This window comes from Lissotriton helveticus, chromosome 2_2 (assembly GCF_964261635.1).
Source record: "Lissotriton helveticus chromosome 2_2, aLisHel1.1, whole genome shotgun sequence".
Lineage (NCBI taxonomy): Eukaryota > Metazoa > Chordata > Amphibia > Caudata > Salamandridae > Lissotriton > Lissotriton helveticus.
The window spans coordinates 26,254,505-26,275,029 of record NC_136060.1 but is presented as its reverse complement, the minus strand read 5'-3'; positions in this window follow the sequence as shown (position 1 = coordinate 26,275,029).

Genomic DNA, 20,525 nt, shown 5'->3' with positions numbered 1-20,525 from the left:
AGTACCCGCTCTCTGTGGCATTCTCTTTTCCTGCTTTGTGTCTTTCTTCATCGCTAAGTCTGCCCTGTTTCCAGTCATCTCTCTACTCCTCTTCTACCCCTCACTTTGCATCTGTGTCCCTCACATTGCTCATCCCTTCCCTCCTGGTCATCACTACAATTCTCGACCTGGGCGACCCTCTAGCTTTCCATCCCATGTCTGCAATTAGAGCCATTACTCTATGTACCGGTTTGACTTTGGCAAACTGAAACTGACATTATTTGTTATGCATGTTTACTCATGGTACTACTCAGAGTCAAGATGCAAAACTGTGTACTAGTTGCATACCATCATCATGTCTTTATACTGGGCAGAAAGGTGTATTTCAGAGCACGAATTTCAACATGGAGCCTGGAGGTAAGGACACTATGCAGTGTTTTTTTATTACTAAAATCCGATTTTACATTGTTGTTTTCATGCTGGTGGTTGGGGTGAACGGCAGGGCTGAACGGTAGCGTAGGGGCCCAGCTCCCGTGATATTGGTGTTTCAGCTTCCGGAGGAAACTCAGGCTGTGGTGCCACTGGCATAACGAAAAGTTAGAGGGCCCTCCAGCAGAGGCGTGGGGAGACTAGGAGCACGTTATCAGGGAATCAGCTCGGAGCACGATGTAAGTCCGAGCGATGAGTTTCAGCGTCCCTTGTGCTACTGCCTTTAAAGGTACATTAAAAGGTAATGGGGGCTTTAATTTTCCTTGTTTCCTCAAAAAAAGTAAAGCATTTCCAAACTGCAGCCCCATCTGGTAAAACAGCTTTTCATTCCTGTCATAGCCCTTATCTTCCTAGCACCGATAAAAGTGTTTACATTGGGAAGGCGGAATAGTTACTTTCATTACTGGTCCAGGGGCACCGGAATCATAAAAGTATTACAGGGGTCGGCACAACCTGAGTTCAACCTTGAAAATCCTTTCAAGAGTTATTTGTTTAAAATATGTGATGTTGGGCCTGCTTCAAAAACATTCAACTGACAGTATTGTGTAATGCGTGTTGTGACAAGTATTCTCCCAACAACCAACCGTTGTTCTGTGTGATGTCCTGTGTGTTGTTGTGTTCTGTGTTACGATTGTGTTCTGTGTGATTTCCTGTGTATTACGGTTGTGCTCTGTGTAAGGTGCTGTGTATTACTGTTTTGTTCTGTGTGATGTTCCGTGTGTTACTGTTTCTGACTTTTACGCCTCACTGCTTTCAGATCCCACCAGCCGCCACTGAGTGTAGTGCCTGATGGCCACTACATCTGTTCGAATGATCTCACCCACCACGCACCTGTTTCCATCTGAGTAAAATTCCGTGCACGTGACAGATATCAGGTAGCTCTGTATTATAGTATAAATGTGTTTTCTGACTTCCATCGGGGACTTTGATTCCATCTCTGTGGCTAAAGGAATCCCCCTTGCTCACTGATTCTGTAACTCGCAGACCTGTTTTTTTATTTGATACTCTTGTCAAGCTCAACGACAAATCTGAAGGGTGACTTTTATTTCACGCGGTTGATCATCTACTTCATGGGGTTTGGTTGGCAGTGAGACTGGTCCTGCGTGTACACTCAGAAGGGAGCGTAGGACAACCCAGACACAGCTGCCCAAGCAGACGCGAGGCTGCAGGGATGTCGGGCGAGTTCCAACTGAAGAGGCAATTGAGCATCGAAGGCGACCATTAAGCTTTATATACACAGGTATGTGATATGAGACGAAATCAACATTTTTTAAGAGATTTTGTGAAATTCAGGCAGCTGAACGGGCTCAAATGTGACAGCAATATTCCATTGCTAGACAACAAATGAATCTATCATATTTTCAGTTTTACTTTGCCCTCTATACAAATAATAGCTTTGCATTTATTTAATTTCTGGTGCACAACATTTTCTTGAAGGATCCCAAGGTACATTAGCACGACCTACGTTAGAACCAACGTTTCCCTGTTCTTCACATTGAGGGCTATTTGAGGTTTTAAGGATCCCTATAAAAGCGTGGAGTGACTATGTGCAGACACAAGCTACTGATTAAAGTGTCTTTTGTGTGGACTCCAAGATCAATCAGGGTGGGGGTGATATCAACAAGGGTTGTCTGAGAGAATAAAGCAGGAACGTGTGATTAGATCCGCCTTAATGAGGTTATAAAGTGGAAACACTTCCTCTACCCTCCCCACTAGGTAGGTGAGGTTGGTTACAGACCCCCATAAATGAACCTGAAAAGCTGGTAACCAAACAAGTGCTTTTGAAAACAAGTTCCCTACTAATTACAGTGGACTGTACAGGTGAATGGCCGCCATGATGGGGCTTTAAGTAAAAGGACAAACCTGAGGGCACTCAAACCTTCCGTGACAGCCGCAGAGCAGAACTTCCCAGGAAATACCAGTTTTTTTCCTGCACGTTTATTTCTCATCACAGTTTCATTTGCGAAGTGGGACCCGGAGAAAAAAATCGCGAAAAAGGTTCTGACAAGAACTAGAAAAGGTGAAAGTAACCATTTATTTGAATCGTAAGCTTTGCTTTTCAAAACCCAACTTTACAATGATTTCTATAGCGCTAAAGGCCCTGTATATAGTTTCTTAAACGAGAAATTAGAAATCAAAACTCATAAAAATAAAACTCAGAATTTTACATATAAATAATTAAACTACAAATATGACAATATTTTAATTTGTGTCAAGGAATTCTCGCAGAGTGGTGAAGTATGTCTCTTACCACAGAAGCAGGATTAAGAGAGAATTAACGTGGAAGAGGTCAATACAAGTAAAGTAGTATTTGACACAGGGGATGGGGGTGGGGGTGGGGGGGGGGGGGGGCGGTGAAATCCCCATTTCCAGCTGGTAAGCTGCAGCACCCTTTAGCTATTACAATATATTGAACTCAGAATGAGTGATAACTTGCCGCCCACATTTAATGGTTCCTTTTCTGCAGACTTTCTCTATCCCAGGCCAGCTTTTCCCCTGCATTTTGCCAATTGCTAGGAGAGGGTGGCATACTGCAGTGGAGGGAATGGTTGGTTGACTGTCATGAGTCATTGGAGCTTTTTCTGCCCACCTCCCTCTCCTCTGGTGGTGCAGTTCGAGAGTGGATGGGTGCCAAGTTCTGGAAAGAACTGCAGCCCAAACAGGACCGCATATAGGGCCGGGTTCTATATTTCTGGTCACAGGAATACCAAGTCCACTATTTTCATATTGGGTAGGACCAGGCCCAGGGGTGCAGGGGACCATAACTCTTCATTCTCCCCCAGTACAAAACTAATGAGTATTTGTAAGATATGGGAGACTTAGGGGTCCCTCATCCCATTCCGCAGGGGAGCCCCATCATTTTGCGTTATGGCACTGATCGAGCCTTGAAACAATGGGCTACTCCGATTGGACCAGAGCCATTCCTTCCATGAGGAGACTGCTTCGAGTCACATTTAATGAGAGCCTGAGGAGTGATGAGGTAGTGCTGGTAAATTACAAGCACATTAGGTGTGCATATATGGTGTGGTCACATAATCTGTGATGGGATGTAAATATGATGCAGTTCATCAGACTCTGCTTCTGAGCTGTGGGCCACATAATAAAACAAGCATTTACAATGCAATGGTCTCGGCATTGCTAAAGTTAGAGCTATTGGCATTGCTCATTACATTATTTTTATTTACGTTTTTGTTTTTAAAACATAAATAAATGTAATTTACAATGCCAATAGCTTAATCTCTCGCAAATGCGAGACCTATTGCATTTGCACCCACACACAGAGCCACACACACAAAGCCACCCACACACACATACAGAGCCACCCACACAGTAATTCACATAGAGTCACCCACATACACACAGAGCCACCCACACAGAGCCACCACACACACACACACACAGAGCCACCCTCCCACAGAGCCACACACACAGAGCCACACACACACACAGACAGAGCCGCACACTGAGCCACACAGACAGAGACACACACAGCCACACAGACAGAGCCACACACACACACACAGACAGAGCAACACACACACACAGACAGAGCCCCACACACACAGACAGAGCCCCACACACACAGACAGAGCCCCAGACAGAGCCCCACACACACTGACAGAGCCCCAGACAGAGCCCCACACACACAGACAGAGCCCCCGAAAGAGCCCCACACACACAGACAGAGCCCCACACACACAGACAGAGCCCCACACACACAGACAGAGACACACACACACAGACAGAGACACACACACACACAGACAGAGCCCCACACACACACAGACAGAGCCCCACACACACACAGACAGAGCCCCCCACACACACACAGACAGAGACCCACACACACAGACAGAGCCCCCCACACACACAGACAGAGCCCCACACACACAGACAGAGCCACACACAGTAGTAGAGAGTAGTCATGACCTACATTTTTTAAGAGGTAACTGTAGGTTATTGCCCCTCCTAAACAACACACTGCAAAGAACAGGCAGGGGAGCGCTTATGTAAATCAAAATCAAACACAGAATAACTCCGAAAGGCAGGAAAGGTCTAACGGGAACAACCGGAAAATAAAGCAATAATGACACATTCTAAGAAATGACAGGGTGCCGGCAGACCGCGAGGGGGCGGGGGAAGGCAGTTTTCCATTACTGCTAGTTATAAAGCCGCCGTTCCTTTGGTGACATCACTACTTCAAAGCTTTGAGAAGTAATGGGAAAACAAATGAAAAAAAAAGCAGTTGGAGCAATGTGAGTGAAACGAGAAATGTACTTGATGGTCATGTTTGCACTGCACACACCCCTCCTAGCCCTTAATCAATAGTCTCAACCGCAAGATCAAGATTATGTGAGTGCGCAAAACTGCAAAATTCCAGCGTGGAAAATACGCCTTTTTCACCTTCAATGATTCTTATAAATGCTACGGACAATAAACTAAATGCAGTGCAACTATAAAATGTATTTTTCATCCAGGAACGGACTTCTTTCAAATGAGTTCAACAATCAGTGACGAGTTTTGCCTTATTTGGGAATCCTTTGTATATGCGTGTCACGTGGCTGCTTTAAGGATGGATGTTAAAGCTTGAAGATGCCCAATAACAGGAAGCTTCAGTGGTCCATACAGAGGAAACCCTGCACAACCATATCTCAAATCCATCAGAAAGGGGACAGGCGCAGCTTGCTGCAGGCCCTATCAGTGTCACAATTACACCTGCGGCTTCAGAAGCAGGGCCGGCTGAAAACAAAAACTAAAGATCATCCACCAGCCATATGAAACTGACTATTAAAACCTATCTTTTCGTCAGTTTCCACGGTTTATGTATAAACCTCCTTTCCAAAAGGCTTCACGTTCTACAGTACTACACTCCGATTCCTCCTGCTTACTCAGCTCCTCAGAAAAGCGCCAACCCCAAATAAACCCACCCCTGCTGCCTAGGGCACAGCGCCTGGTCCGTATCGAGCTTGTTTATGCAAGAGCGTGCAGATAAGAGTGCATGTGCACAGCAGTTTCCAGCACAGGGCATGTTCGAGCTGGACAATAGTCATTAGCACAAGGCAGCCTCGGCGCTGGAGTGCTGCAGGGGGTCTAAAGGGAAGCCAGCCCTCTATTCTTGGCTCGGAGCAGCTGCTCTCCAAAACAAATCAGGTTACCGTTTCCAGGTAAACTGGAGTAAACACCAAGTCACGCTTTGCCGATTATCCACTGCTCTGCAGGTTTGACACAAGTTACTGGCAACGTTAGTAAACCCGTCAGCGTCACAAACAAGGCGCTCATTCATATTCTACAGATGTAACTGCTGAGTCACGTTTTCACGAGCGTACGTGTTTAAAGCACGCAATTTCTTAAAAAGATAAAAGATAACTAGATTTGCTCAACACTTTAAATGGCTTCTCGTTGTACAAAAGTAGGCATCTGAGCGGTTTAAAAACAGTTCACACAACAGCAGCTCCTCGGGGAGTGACGAGACACAGCATCTTTCTATTTTAAAGTAGGTGGATAGTCCCTCGGTGTCACCAATGCGGCCTCGACCTAAATAAACGCCCAGAATGGCATGACGAAAAAAGGGGCGAGACTTAAAAAAAGACACAGAAACGCCCACGAATCGCATCAAGCCGGGGAAAAGAGTAATTGACACACATCTCTTCCAATGGCTAGCCTCCATTTACGAAGCTAGCCAATGGAAGAGAGAGGCGGGTTAAAGCACCACTGTTGAACTCATAAAATGTCGGCTCCACCCACTGCTTCGCAGTGTGACGGTAGCCTCAACCTAAAAATAACTGTAGCCTCACTGCATGCTGTGCACTCACGATATGTATACTTCGACATGCAAATAAAATGACATCAAATTAATCCCTTGAGTATTTTTCACAGGTCGCCACTGTCATACTGTATATGTGTCTCAGAATCCATTGGTTTATCAGAATCCATGGGTTTCCCAGAATCCACATGTGCCAAAATGTAATTCGCACCAACCCTGTAAGCATTCCAACCACATTTCCTCATCCAACACCTGGAATCAGCCTGCAGGGCAATACGCCCACTGGTCCCACACCAACCAGAACTCAAACAGGATCACACACGATCATCCACCAGCTCCTCTGTCGATTCTGTAGTTTATCGCGGCCTCCAGTTCATGTCCAGACTCCCAACCATCAAGGACAGGCTGGTCCTTCAGGGCTTCACAGGCATGTATTTGGCCAAGCCACGGCATGGTTAGGCGGTGAGGGATATACTCAACAGCTCATCAGTGAAGCTTGATCACCCAATGGCCTTGCTGCACCTTCAGCCCTTTGCGAGGATCATGCTTTTCCCAGACCACCAGGGGAACGTGAGAAGTGGAGCTGCAGCTCAGCAGAGGAATGTCCTGCTACAAAGCCAGCTGGCTGCAGATCCTACAAACCCAGTTACATGTTCGCACTTCCCCAATGGTGCTCGCTGTCATTATTCATTTGCAGATTAGTGCTCTCTGATTTGCTGCACTTTCAATGAAACTAGAAAAAAATAGTAAGCCACTTAAGAACCCGGATACTACATGCAGCAGTCCCCTCATCCCTTGCTAGGTTCACACTTATGTTATGTTATGTTATACAAGGCTCTTCTATAGCGCACGGCTACTCCGTGGAGTGTCCCGGCGCTTTGGCAAAGAGAGGAATAGGAAAAGTACACAACAAAACACCCTCAGAGGCCGGCACAGAGTTACTGGGAGAAGAGCCAAGTCTTCAGTCCCTTTCTAAAAACCAGCAAGTTAGTAGCTGTTCTCAGAGAGAAGGGAAGATCATTCCAGCAGCGAGGTGCTAGGTACCGGAAGGAGCGACCTCCGGTACGGGGGCGCCTGATAGAAGGAACCACGGCCTTGGCCTCAAAAGTAGACCTAAGAGTCCTTCTGGGGACGTAGAAGGCAATCCGCTTCCCAAGATAACTTGGGCCCATCAAGTGGAGCGCCTTAAAGGTCACAGTCAAGATCTTAAAAGTGACTCTCTTGGCGACTGGAAGCCAGTGAAGTTTCTCTAGAAGCTCCGAGGCTCGGGCCCTACGTGGTAGGCCAAAGATGGCTCTGGCAGCCGAGTTCTGCACAACCTGCAGGCGTGCCATCAAGTATTTGGGAAGGCCCAAATAGAGGGCGTTCGCGTAGTCGAGACGCGAACCTATCAAGGCCTGCACAGTAATTTTTTTGTGCTGAAGAGATAGTAAAGGGAGAAACTTCCGCAGCATTTTCAGAATGCCGAAACACTTCCCTGTCAACCCTATGATCTGGGGTCTAAAAGAAAGATCGACATCACACAAGATGCCCAGATTTTTAGCTTTTAGTGATGCGGTGTCGGGCGGAGACATGTCACGAGGCCACCATGTCTTCCAGCCGGGATCCGGTGGGCATCCAAAGAAGAGCAACTCCGACTTGTCAGAGTTACACTTCAAACTATGCCTCTGAAACCAGTTGAACACGGCTTCAAGACATTCCCGGATCCGACCGCTGTCGAAATCCTCACCCTTGTTACACGAAAAAAGAAGCTGGGTGTCATCAGCATAGGATATGATCTGGGCACCGAAAGATTCCGCCACCGCCGCAAGAGGGGCCATATAGATATTAAAAAGGGTGGGGCTCAGGATGGACCCCTGGGGAACCCCCACCTCCAGCGGCGGCATTTCGGCGGAAAACGGAGGTGCCCAGACCACTTGCCGGCGGTTGGTCAGAAAAGACTTAAACCATTTCCACACCGTCCCACGGAAACCGATCTCCCAGAGTCTTAAAAGGAGACCATCATGGGTTACGGTGTCGAAAGCCGCCGACAAATCCAACATGATCAAGATGGCTTTACCCCCTCCGTCCAGAGTCTCTCGAATGGCATCGGTAATCTCGAGAAGAGCTGTTTCCGTGCTGAAATTAGCACGGAAGCCCGACTGAGAGTCGTGCAGGATATTATTACTCTCTATGAAACTAGAGATAGAGAGGTGCACATGCTTCTCAATCACCTTAGCCAGAGAGGGAAGGAGGGAGATTGGTCTGTAGTTCGCGTGTACAAGGGGATCTAGAGATGGTTTTTTCAACAGCGGAAGAATCAGGGCATGCTTCCAGGCCGTGGGGACCTCTCCCAATGTCAGGGAGGCATTGAGCAGTGGGTTAAGCAAGATGTTAACTGCCGGTGCCACTCTCCCCAGACATTTGGCAGGGCAAGGATCGAGCGGCGAGCCCGATTGAAGCCGCGACAGAAGATCCAGAGAGGAGGCAAGAGAGATAGGAGGAAAAGCCGAAAGCAAAGGGCCTTTCTCCGTCCTAGATGGTAACGTAGGTGTCAGATGGCAGACAGCAGGACTGAGGGCCATGCCCGGAAAAGAGCCTTGGATGGTTTTAATTTTATTAATGAAAAATTCACTAAGTTGGCTAATCCAGACTTCAGTATGGGCGTGAGTAGGTGTACTAAAAGGAGGAGAAATAAACTCCTGTACAATTCTAAAAATTTCTTTGCTCATACTTTCTGCTGCGTCAATTCTGCGCTCCAGATAGACTTTTTTAGCATCAAAGATATGCTTATGGTAAAGACGAATTAGCTCCCTGTATTTGATTTTGTCTCCCAAGTCATACATACGTCTCCAGACTCTTTCTGCCCTCTTGCAATCTTGGCGCATCCTACCTAAGAGAGGAGTAAACCAGGGGGCCGATACGTGTTTACCCACATAGTTGACTGGTTTACCAGGGGCTAGCTCCTCAAATCTAATTGTGAGCCACTTCTGGAACAATTCAATGTCTTGTTCCAGGTCGCCTGTTAGCTGGCAAGGATGTTGGCCAAGAGCGTCAGAAAGCATATCCGCCGTAACTCGATGGAAAGGTCGCGACATTCTTCTAGCATCTCTCGCCCCTCTTATGCTGGGCATGGCTACAGCTAAGATGCAGAATTTGATTAAGAAGTGGTCAGACCACAACACTGGGAGTGGTGGAGGAGCCTCGATAGTCCTGGTGGAAAAGATCTGATCTATCGTGTGGCCTTTAACGTGAGTGGGACTGGCAACATATGGGGTCAGCCCAAACGGACAAACAATGTTCAAGAGTTTAATAGTGTCTGGGTCTGCTGAGTTATCCATATGGAGGGTTAAAATCTCCCAATAGGATGCAATGCTCTGATCTAAGACAAGGCACTGAAAGAACGGCCTGCAGGTCGTCGAAAAAGGAACCTAACGGGCCAGGTGCCCTGTAGATAATAATCCCTGTACAAGTTTGACGGGGAGACAGTTTAAGAGTGAAGCCAAGGGCTTCACTACCGGAGATGTTATCCACGGCAAAAGTTGAGCAGGAAAGACTCTCGTCCACAATTAGTGCCACTCCACCACCCCGGCCAGCAACTCTATCCTTCCTTTAGATGGTGTAGTTCGGGGGGATAGCCGCGGCAACGTCAGGGCCAGAGCATTCACTCAACCAAGTCTCTGTGAGAAACAAGCACGAGATTTTAGAATCAGAAAGCAAATTCCAGATGTCAGTGGAATGCCTGCTAAGCGATCTGGTATTAAGCAGGTAACAAGGGAAATATAAGGGTGTAAATACGGGAGATAAGTCTTCCCGACTGGACAGATGCCAGCCACAACCAGAGCAGCCCTTCCTAAGAGAGCGGCCACCCGGAAAGACATGGTGGCAAGAAGAAGAAGGGCCTCTAAGAGCTAATAAATAGCTGGAAGAGTAGAGAAACATGAAAGCCGATAAAACGCCTCAGCTGCCCAAGCAGAGGCCCGATATATAAAAGGAAGTCTAAGAGCCTACCTCGCCGCCTTCCGAGACGCTGACGAGCGCAGACGGGCAGGACTCTGGCACGACTCAGGCACAGAGAAGGCACTCCCGCTGCGCGTCACCGCTGCCGCGCCACGAGGAGACCTTTAAGTAGGCATCTCACACTGTCTCCGAGCGCAAGGACGCTCAAAGATGGCGGCCACAGTTTCGCCCCACTCCAAGATGGCGCTCCCCACCCTCAGCCTCCCCGGAACCGGACCCGCTAAGCAGCGGTGGGTAACAAAGATTAGAGTGCAGGTGAGTGGCCAAAGACCCTGAGGTTAAAACCAGGGGATAAAATAAAAGAGAACAAATAAACTACAAAAACGGGCAGTTTAAAATTAGGGATAGCGCTGAGGGAGCGCGCGCGACCAGCAGCAAGGCGCTGCAGCAATACTAGACCTCAGGTCCACTTCGCCAGGCTGTCCCAGTAGATGCTCCGCCTTAAGTAGGCAGCTCACACTGTCTCCGAGCGCAAGGACGCTCAAAGATGGCGGCCACAGTTTCTCCCCACTCCAAGATGGCGCTCCCCGCCCTCAGCCTCCCCGGAACCGGACCCGCTAAGCAGCGGTGGGTAACAAAGATTAGAGTGCAGGTGAGTGGCCAAAGACCCTGTGGTTAAAACCAGGGGATAAAATCAAAGAAAACAAATAAACTACAAAAACGGGCAGTTTAAAATTAGAGATAGCGCTGAGAGAGCGCGCGCGACCAGCAGCAAGGCGCTGCAGCAATACTAGACCTCAGGTCCACTTCGCCAGGCTGTCCCAGTAGATGCTCCGCCTTAAGTAGGCAGCTCACACTGTCTCCAAGCGCAAGGACGCTCAAAGATGGCGGCCACAGTTTCTCCCCACTCCAAGATGGCGCTCCCCGCCCTCAGCCTCCCCGGAACCGGACCCGCTAAGCAGCGGTGGGTAACAAAGATTAGAGTGCAGGTGAGTGGCCAAAGACCCAGTGGTTAAAACCAGGGGATAAAATAAAAGAAAACAAATAAACTACAAAAACGGGCAGTTTAAAATTAGAGATAGCGCTGAGAGAGCGCGCGCGACCAGCAGCAAGGCGCTGCAGCAATACTAGACCTCAGGTCCACTTCGCCAGTACACCAACAAACAATGCTTTGCACGCACAACTACATTGTTTGTTGCAAAATGATAAAATAAATGTGTGCAACCTATTGAAGGGTATTTAATGCATGCAGTCCTTCAAAGGAGGCCGAATGCAAACATTCCCTCCATGCGGTGGGTGCGCATCTATGTCAGATGTCTTCATTTTATTTCCTTATATACCATATACAGTAAGAACCAACGTGCCAGTCACGTGGAGCAATACCTTAAACTGACCGGATGTTAGCACTTCGCTACCGTGCGATTATACTAATGTACCCAAAGCCCACCGCTCACATCAGGTGAACAGGGCTGGGTTTTGCAGCATCCATTGGTTTTAACTCTTATAATATGTTCCGTGGCACCAAACCTCGCTTTGTCTCCTTGTGCTGCTCGCTGGCACCGGCTGCTAATGAATGCTTCTAGGTGTGTGTAAAGCACCGGAGGGCACGCGGCTCTCCGCGCGCCTCGTACCCCCGAGTTTAAACCGGGCCCGGGGGACCGGCCTGCTCTGTGTTGCTTCTCCGAGGCCTACCAGCGAATGTTTGACAGACTAAACGCAACACTCAAATGTGATGACCGATTATATTCGGTTCAGATGTTGTATTCCCCGAAGCCACATTCTTAAAACACGCCACCGCTGCCCAGACAGGAAGCAGACCAGCACCGCCGCTGTGATAGGAGGCAGAGCTGGCACCCCTCCCCCTCCCCCAGCAGAGGGCTCTGCAGTAAACACTCTGTGGTAGACATGTTAATCACCAAACGCGCACGTTATGAATTTATGCCAAGGAATTTCGGCACAAATAACCCACTGAGCTGCTAAACAAACTGGGGCTCATCTCCCAGCAGCCGCCGCATGGCAGGTGGCACACCAATAGCCGGAACCCGAAATGGGCGTCGGATCGTTACAGACAGATGTAACTGCTGAGTCACGTTTTCACGAGCGTACGTGTTTAAAGCACGCAATTTCTTAAAAATATAAAAGACAACTAAATTTGCTCAACACTTTAAATGGCTTCTCGTTGTACAAAAGTAGGCATCTGAGCGGTTTAAAAACAGTTCACACAACAGCAGCTCCTCGGGGAGTGACGAGACACAGCATCTTTCTATTTTAAAGTAGGTGGATAGTCCCTCGGTGTCACCAATGCGGCCTCGACCTAAATAAACGCCCAGAATGGCATGACGAAAAAAGGGGCGGGACTTAAAAAAAGACACAGAAACTCCCCCGAATCGCGTCAAGGCGGACCCTGAACTGAGTGACGCTCCTCTCCTCCAATGGCTGGCCAGCATTTACGATGCCAGCCAATTGAGAAGAGGGGCGTGTTCAGGCCCCCATACTACACACATAGATCATCCAGTCTCGTGCCTAGCACAGTCTGCAGGGTATATTTTTGAGGAAATTGTTTTCTAACCGGGACTTGAAACATTAACAGAAATTATTACAATTACTTGGAGTGACCACCACATCCTTCTTTTCAATCTCAGTCTCCCCATAGCACCCGCAATGCCACTACTAGAAACTCAAGATTTAGAAAGAATTTTCATCTTTACTGTGTACAATATGAACTTTCAACTTCTTTTTCCATGGACCCTCCACATTGAAGGTCAACAGTGTAACCAGTACCCTTTTTTGGATCAATCTTGTTGGTACCCTTCACTTCCTTCTCCAGTAAGTCCACTGATCACTCCTAAACCAGGGAAGGGGCAGTGGTATTCCTCGAATCACAATGAGGGCAACTAACGGTACACTATGGTAGTAAAGCCCTTCGCAAAATACAGGTAGCACCCCTGTCACACTAAATGCAATGTTGCCAAGGTGGTTTATGCAGTCCACTTTTTCTGAGAAGCTCCTTCCTGCAGAGAAACCTTCAGCAGATAGAATTTTGTACCAAACAGATCCAGATCTCCTCCCAGCAGATTGTTATAGACTTCATCAGATGTTGTTCCTTCAGTGTAAAATCACAGACCTCGGTCCTAGGATCTCACTCTCCCGGCAGCTCCACTGTGCCCTGTGTCGCCTCAGAAGCAAGCCCCTCTGTTGCAGGGTTCGAGTCTACCCTGAATTCGGTTTCTCGATCGTTGCACATTTTGTGCTTATTTTAATCTGATTGTGCCTGCTACTGTATGTTTTTGTTTACATTCCTCTTTTGCCCTTGCTGTGTGCTGTTGACCCGCTTCTCTTTTTCCCACCACTCCCGCCGTCGCTGACCCGTAACTCCTCCCCCTACCGCCCGCTCCCGCCTCCCAGTTGCACGTCCCTCCCCCCTCCCCTTCATAATGGCGGCCGCTGCGGGGGAGCGCGTGTGAGTCCACAGACCTCGGTCCTAGGATCTCACTCTCCCCGGCAGCTCCGTTGTGCCCTGCGTCGACTCAGAACCCAGACCCTCTTTTGCAGAGTTCGGGTATACCCTGAATCCGGTTTCTTGATGGTTGCACATTGTTTGCTTATTTTATTCTGATTGTGCCTGCTGCTGTGTGTTTTTGTTTACATTCCTCTTTTGTCCTTGCTGTGTGCTGTTGACCTCCTTCTCTTTTTCCTGCCACTCCCGCCGTTGCAGACCCATGACTCCTCCACCTACCACCCGCCTCCCAGCTGCACGTCTCTCCCCCCTTCCCCTCCCCCTCCCCTTCCTAATGGCGGCCATGCGCAGCCACGCCGCTGGCGCTCCGAAGGCGTGCCTAAGGAACCAGTCTGCGCCCGTCCGCATCCCGACCGTGACCAGCGCCAGTACCTCTGGTCCTCCTAGACTCCACCGCTATGACTCAACTACCCTCCACGCACTCAACCCCGGAAGACACGCCGGCTGTGAAAGATCCTCGCTGAACACCACCCACGGGCAGTTCTCATGCAGACCCTGCCGCAGTTCCTTCACCATTGACAAAGCATCCACGACCTTCGAAGGCACGCTCGATGCACGCACCACCGGAACCCTGACCTGCATCCTTCTCAACGTGTGCTCCCTGCACCGACACGCCGTAGAGATCTGGGACCTGATCGACACCCTCTCGCCCGACATCGCATTCTTCCCGGAAACCTGGACCACCGCCACCTCCGGCCCGACAACGCCTCTGCCATCCCCGACGGCTACAAAATCCAGAGAAAGGACCATCCACACCACCCAGGAGGAGGACTCGCCATTGTACACAAGACCCCCTCTCTGACTCTCCACATACAGCACGAGTGACCCCCACTCCAACACAGAACACCTCCACTTCCAGATCTAGACCAGCCCCAGGACCATGCTATGCAGCACACTCATCTACAGACTGCCAGGACCTCGCACTCACCACGCAACCACCATAGCTGAGCTCGCCGCACCCAACGCCATCACCTCCATGGACTACATTCTACTCGGGGACCTGAATTTCCACCTCGACAATGGCAACAACCCCGACTCCACCACTCTCCCCGCCAACCTCGGACCGAATCAGCTGGTCAACATGCCCACCCACAGATTGGGTCACACCCTCGACCCCATCTTCGCGGAAGGAACTAACATCGCTTTAGCCACACCATCCAGCCCCTCTGGACTGACCACCACTGCGTCCACTTCACTTTCAACTCCACCACCGCACCCAACCCCGCCCGCCATGACGGAACTGGAGCAAGGTCACAGAGGAGCACCTCAGTACCACCCTCTGTCAAAACCCTCCCATCATCACAAACAACACCAACTCCGCCAGGGAATTTCACAGGTGAGTCTCCTGCGCCGACATGCTCGCACCCCTCCGCCCCGCCAAACTACACCCTCTGAAAGCCGCCTGGTTCACCACAGACCTTCAAGAAGTCCGACGCTCCTGCAGATGCCTAGAGAAAACCCGGCGAAGCCTGAAAACCACAGAACCACGGAACAACCACAAGAACGCCGTGAAGGAATACCACCAGCACATAAAAGACACCAAACGGACCTTCATAAGAGACAAAGTCCAGACCAACGTGACTAACGCCAAGGAACTGTTCAACGTCATACAGAAGTTAGCGAAGCCCACCTGAAAAGCCACAGACAACACACCCTCCAAGGGACTCTGCGACAAGCTCAGCTCCTACTTCCATCTGAAGATCAAAGCCCTCTACGACAACTTCAGCAAACCAACGACAAACACCACCCCCCTACCCAATGCCACCGATAAGCCCACCATCACATCCTGGGATCCCGCTTCCGTCAAACTCATCACCGCGACCATGAAGAAAACCCACTCTGGAGCCCCAACGGAACCCTGCCCAACTCACATATGCCGCCGTCATTGCACCCGAACTAGGATGCACCATCAAAGCCTCCCTCGGATCAGGCATCTGCCCAGACTGGAAACAGGTGGAGGTTAAACCTCTCCTCAAGAAACCAACGGCCGACCCAACGGACCTGAAAAACTACCTGCCCATCTCTCTCCTCCCCTTTGCAGCCAAAGTCACAGAGAGACCCATAACCACCCAGCTGACCGTCTTCATAGAAGAGAACTCCATCCTGAACACCTCCCAGTCTGGATTCTGCAGCAACCACAGCACCGAGACCGCCCTCCTTGCCTCCACCGATGACATGAGCGTGCTACTGGATCAGGGACACACCGCGGCCCTCATCCTTCTAGACCTCTCTGCAGCCTTCGAAACTGTCTCACATCACACGCTCGCAGCCAGACTTCACGATGCGGGAATACAAATAACCGCCCTCGACTGGATCCAATCCTTCCTCTCCGGCAGAACCCAGAGGATCCAACTCCCTCCCTTCCTCTCCAAACCCACGGAAATCAGCTGCCGAGTTCCCCAGGGATCATCACTCAGCCCCACGCTCTTCAACACATACATGGCCCCCCTCACCGCCATCGTCAGACAGCATGGGTTCAGCATCGTATCCTACGCCGACGACACTCAGCTCATCCTCTCGCTCACGAAGAATCCTGAAGACACCAGACTCTGCTTCCAGGAAGGAATGAAGAACGTGGCAGCCTGGATGAAGGACAGCTGCCTGAAGCTAAACTCAGAGAAAACAAAGGTCCTCATCCTCGGACCCTGCACCTCCACCTGGGACAACCACTGGTGGCCCTCCACCCTCGGGAGCCCACCTACCCCTACAGAACCTCGGAATCATCCTTGACTCCTCCCTCTCTATGAATCGCCAGATCAACGCCGTCACCTCCACCAGCTTCAACTGCCTCCGCATCCTCCGTAAGACCTCCCCCGACTACAGAAGGAAGGTCACCCACGCACTCATAACCAGCAGACCGGGCTACGGCAACACCCTCTACGCCGGAATCAAACCCAAACTCTTCTACACAAACTCCAAACCATCCAGAACGCCGCAGCCAGACTCCTCCTAGGGACACCACGCCACAAGCACGTAACCCAACACCTACGAGGCCTCGACTGGCTCCCCGCCGAAAAAAGAGTCACCTTCAAACTCCTCACCCACGCCTACAAATCCCTCAACAACGTCGGACCCAAATACCTCAACGAGAGATTATCCTTCCACGCGCCCAAGAGGAACCTCCGTTCCGCCAACCTCGCCCTAGCAGAGGTCCCCTGCATCCGCAGAAACAGAACCGGCGGGAGAGCCTTCTCCTACATCGCAGCGAAAACCTGCTCCCTGTGAACATCAGACACTCCCCGATTCTGCACACGGTGAGGAAAGACCTCAAGACCTGGCCCTTCAACTGACCAGGAGCCACTGCCCCCCAGAGCGCCTTGAGGCCCTCATGGGTGAGTAGCGCACCATATAAACCCCATGATTGATTGATTGATTGATTGAGCTATGGGAAGTTAGCGGTCAATCAGCTGTTGCTTTCAGAACATTTCTCCAACTTCGAGCAGAACAATGACTGACCATTCCAGTCCTACTTTAATCCTCCTTTCTCGAGCATGGTTTGTGAATTCCACATGTCATTTTATTTTATTTTTATATAGAACGAACATGACCCGTTAGGGTATCAGAGCACTTCACAGGAATAAACATGTTGCGTACAGTATAGGCATAGGCAAAATACAAGGATTGGGTTAGGGTATTGACTACAGTAGGACAAAAGTCAGAGCTATATACAATAAACAGTACGGTACCAAAATCAGCGAGCGAATAGTCAGAAGTAAAACAAGGGGAACAATTGATACATGGAAAGGGCCAAGCAGTACAGGAGATTGTGCACAGAATTTAATTTACGATCTCTCAAATTCACACTCCAGACTACTTATCTTGGGGGACTTTAATCTGTGGCCTAATGGGCCTACAGATACAGCCTTTAGAGAACTATGCCAGGCCTGTAGCAACCTTCAGTTGCAACAGGTGGTTTTATCTCAGACCCATACGAAGGGTCATGTCCTGGACTTGGTTTTCACCGAAGCCTCCCAGGTGGTGATCAGGGAAATTACCTTTCAATGCTGGACAGACCATGCATTAGTCCATTTTTCGCTCTACCTTCCCGTCGAATCTCTTAGAGGGAATGGACTGGATTCCACCAAAGTTAATAGGCAGTGGTCTAAACTTTTGAACAACCCGGATCTTCCTTCTTTCCTTCCCGGAGGTTTCAATTTGAAGGAGAGTGTCGAGGCGAGCTATTCTAGCCTGTACCAGCAAATTACTAACTCGCTGGACACGCTGGTTCCTCTACGAAAATCTAGAGCCAGGCGTAGGCCTGCCATCACAACAATGATGGACAGAATGTGGATCAATGTCACACATTCACCCCAGTCCAAAGATCTGGGCCCAAATCCATCGTTTTTCAACTCCACACCACCCTGGGTTAGACAATGGCGATAGGTAGGCCTGCCATGCCATGGTACTCGAACAATCTCCTCCAACTGAAACACCGGTGTAAACAGGCAGAGAGGGTTTGGAGGAAGTCCTACTCTGAGGCTGCTAAATCACTATACAGACTAGCACTGTTGGACTATAAAAGCCAGATTACATGCGCCAAAGCTAAGTATTTTGAGGACACGCTAATGCAGGCAAGTAATAAATCGCAGACTTTGTTCAAAATAGTGAACGATCTCTCTAGACCGGCCTGTGCGGCTAATAACATCCCGGCCTCACAATCTCTTTGTGACTCCCTAGCAAAAGCATTTGAGGACAAAATTGCTAATATCTTGAGTGGTCTTTCTACTCCAGGCACTCCTTGTCCCCAGTCCACAGCCGTCCCTGTATTTTCCTCTACTTTGGTTGAGTCAGGAGAACAGGCAGTTCATCGGCGGCTGGAGAGTTTCACTCTCCCCTTGTTCGAGGAGTTCTGCACATTAGCAAATGGGGTGTCTTCTGGCTCCCCTCTTGATCCTCTTCCCCATAAATTCTGGAAATCCTTTAATGAGGAACTCTTCCAGCCTTTATATTCCATATGCCACCAGTCCTTTAGCACTGCCACGGTCCCAGATTGCTGGAAGTTAGCAGTGGTCTCCCCTCTCCTAAAAAAATCCACTCTCGACCCCATCTGTTTGTCTAACTACCGGCCAATCTCGTTACTTCCCTTCCCAGTTAAAATCATGGAAAAGCTTGTGACCCGGTCTCTATCCAGCTTCCTGGAAAGTAACATCTGCCTGGATGTGGCCCAGTTCGGATTCCGGCCGGCGCAAGGCACGGAGTCGGCACTGGTGGTCGTGTTGGACACACTCCGATCACAGGTCGACAAGGGTCGAGCAGCCTTCCTAGTGCTGCTCGACATGTCGGCCGCGTTCGACACGGTCAGCCACTCAATTCTTGTCAACAGGCTGGAGGAGGCCGGGGTAGCAGGATTGGCATGAGATTGGCTGATGTCCTACCTTCAGAATAGACACTAGGTGGTGGCTTTACCTCCCTTTCGATCTGGTATTAGGAGAGTGGGACAGGGTGTCCCCCAGGGGTCTGCGATCAGTCCCATTTTGTTCAACCTGTATCTTTGCCCCTTGATCGGTTTGCACAAATCTTTCGGCATTTCAGTGATTAACTATTCCGACGACACCCAGCTCATTTTCTCCCTTGAAGGAGAAGATGCTGTGTCTACAGAAACCTTTTGTCGCTGTATGACTGCCACTGCCGACTGGTTGAAAAACAACTCCCTCCAGTTCAACAGCTCCAAGACCGAGGTACTCTACTGTTCCTCGGATCACGTTCCGCGTCCTTTACCGACTGACCTTTGGCCTTCTTCCTCCTTGGGCAATGTGGTGGCGGTGGACTCTGCCCGTAACCTCGGAGTCATGTTTGACTCTAACCTTCAGTCGGACGGCTTCATTAATAAAACTATCTCCACATGTATGCTGCTACTCCGTACTTTGCGGAAAATCCTCCCCCTGCTCCCGATCCAGGCTAGGCCAGAGGTGGTGCGTGGCATTATCCTTAGCAGGATAGATGATTGCAATGCACTGCTTCTAGGGGCACCTGGCACTATGATCTATAAGCTGCAGCGCATCCAAAATATGGCTGCGAAGTTAGCTCTCTCCAGGCCGCGCGCTGCTTCCTCCTCCCTTGCACTTAAATACCTCCACTGGCTGCCAGTCCAGCAGCATATCCGTTTTAAATCATCCTGCCTGGTCTTTAAAGCTCTACATGACCAAGGCCCAGTTATGCTTCATAACCTCTTCTCTTGGTACCACGCAGTGAGACCTTTGTGTTCCTCCTCAGCATATCTTGTGGTGGTCCTGAGGATTCATAGGCTACGGATGGGGGGTCGGTCCTTCGGACACGCGGCTGCTAAGCTGTGGAACTCACTCCCCCTGTCTTTGAGGAGCTTGAAGGACTTGCCATCCTTCAAGAAAAATCAAAAAACCTATATTTTCCCTAGAACAACATAACAACGTGTCTAAGTAGCTGGTTCAGTAATGTCAAAGCGCCAGGATACCCTACGGGTGGCAGCCCGCGCTATATAAGTGCACAATACATACATACATAGGTCATGAAAAGGCAGAATGCGCAATAAAGGAGAGTTATTGGAGGAATTTTCTCATTCTGAAGGTTTTCGCTTCCTTTTTGAAGCGCAACAAAGCAGGAATTCTTCTGATTTTTGGTGCGGCCCCAGAGAACGCTCGGTTATATGTTTTTACATTGCAGAAGCCGGGTGGCTGGAGCACATGGTCCCTGGTGGACTGGGAGTTTCTGGTTCTCCCGGATATTACAATTTCCTGGGCGGGATACTTCGGGGTGTTCGTGTACAAGGCTTTGTGAGTGATGCAGGCCAGCTTGAGCTGGATTCTGCCTTCAAGAGGAAGCCAGTTCAAGGCCTTCAGATGTGGTAAAATGTGGTCACAT